Raw genomic sequence first — 1,747 nt, 5'->3', positions numbered from 1 at the left:
GTACATATACATTTGGGCAGCCGTGTGTGTGTGTTTGTATTTGCTTATCGGGCATAATTTTTCACAAGAAATTTTTTTTTACTTTTTGTGGTGATCTGCTGGCGCGAATGATAAATGTGGAAATATGATGAGGTGAAGAAGAGGAAGAATGAGAAAAAGTGAAGATTGAGAAAAAGTGAAAAATGAGAAAAAGTGAAGAATGAGAAAAAGTGAAGAATGAGAAAAAGTGAAGAATGAGAAAAAGTGAAGAATGAGAAAAAGTGAAACTTCATCGGAGTGAAAGTTGAAAAAAGTGAGAATGAAAATAAATTTTCTTAAGAATTTAAAAGATGAAATGTGCAAAAAGTCATTATGTGGTTTAATTAGGGACATTTTTTTCCAAGGTAATTTGACGCCGGCCAAGATGCTAACAATTCAATTAAGTCGGACAAGATGATTGAAAAAGGAGTTAAATGGAAAACTGAATGAAGGAATGAGTAACTGAAGGAATGAATGAATGAATGAACGAACGAACGAATCAATCTTGTGAAAAATGAGGAAAAGTGAAGAATGAGAAAAAGTGAAGATGAACAAACAAATAAACAAACATACATGAACAATCAATCAATCAATCAATCAATCAATCAATCAATCAATCAATCAATCAATCAATCAATCAATCAATCAATCAATCAATCAATCAATCAATCAATCAATCAATCAATCAATCAATCAATCAATCAATCAATCAATCAATCAATCAATCAATCAATCAATCAATCAATCAATCAATCAATCAATCAATCAATCAATCAATCAATCAATCAATCAATCAATCAATCAATCAATCAATCAATCAACCAACCAACCATCCAACCAACCATCCAACCAACCATCCAACCAACCAACCAACTAATCAATCAATCAATCAATCAAACATACAAACACTCAAACATACAAACACTCAAACATACAAACATTCAAATATACAAACGTCTTCATGTTGTTATGTTGATGTGTTTGTATGTTTGTGTGTAAGTTTAAATGTGTCTTCAATGATATTATGTATTTATTTATGTTTGTATTCAATATTCAATTTAGTATATATTTATTTGATACAAACAAAACAGAAAAAATTGTATGCATATATGTATGTATGTATGTTTGTTTGTTTGTATGTGCGTATGTATGTTTGTATGTATGTATGTATGTATGTATGTATGTATGTTTGTATGTTTGTATGTAGTTATGTATGTATGTTTGTATGTATGTATGTTTGTATGTTTGTATGTATGTATGTGTGTTTGTATGTATGTATGTTTGTATGTATGTATGTTTGTATGTTTGCATGTTTGTATGTATGTATGTATGTTTGTATGTTTGTATGTATGTATGTATGTATGTTTGTATGTTTGTATGTATGTATGTTTGTATGTATGTATGTTTGTATGTTTGCATGTTGGTATGCCATAGCCTTCGTTTCTCTTATCAATTTATCAGACCGTTAATTTCAATATGAAAGTCATCAATTTGAATAACGTTTGGCTGGGCCTCTCTGAAGTGCTGATCATGGTGGTGGCTCTGGTGCAATTATTGGTGGTGGTTTTTCTGTTGTTGTTCGTGTTGTTGTTGTTTGTGTTATTTGTCTGTGTTGTTGTCTGTGTTGTTGTTTGTGCTGATTGAGAACAGTGTTTTGAAAACATTGAAAACAATAGATGAAAACAACAACTGGCATTGTTTTTCTAACATGCTGTTGTTGATGTTGTGT

Source organism: Helobdella robusta (assembly GCF_000326865.2).
Source record: "Helobdella robusta unplaced genomic scaffold HELROscaffold_45, whole genome shotgun sequence".
Taxonomy (NCBI): Eukaryota; Metazoa; Annelida; class Clitellata; order Rhynchobdellida; family Glossiphoniidae; genus Helobdella; species Helobdella robusta.
Note: the sequence above shows the minus strand (reverse complement) of the source record.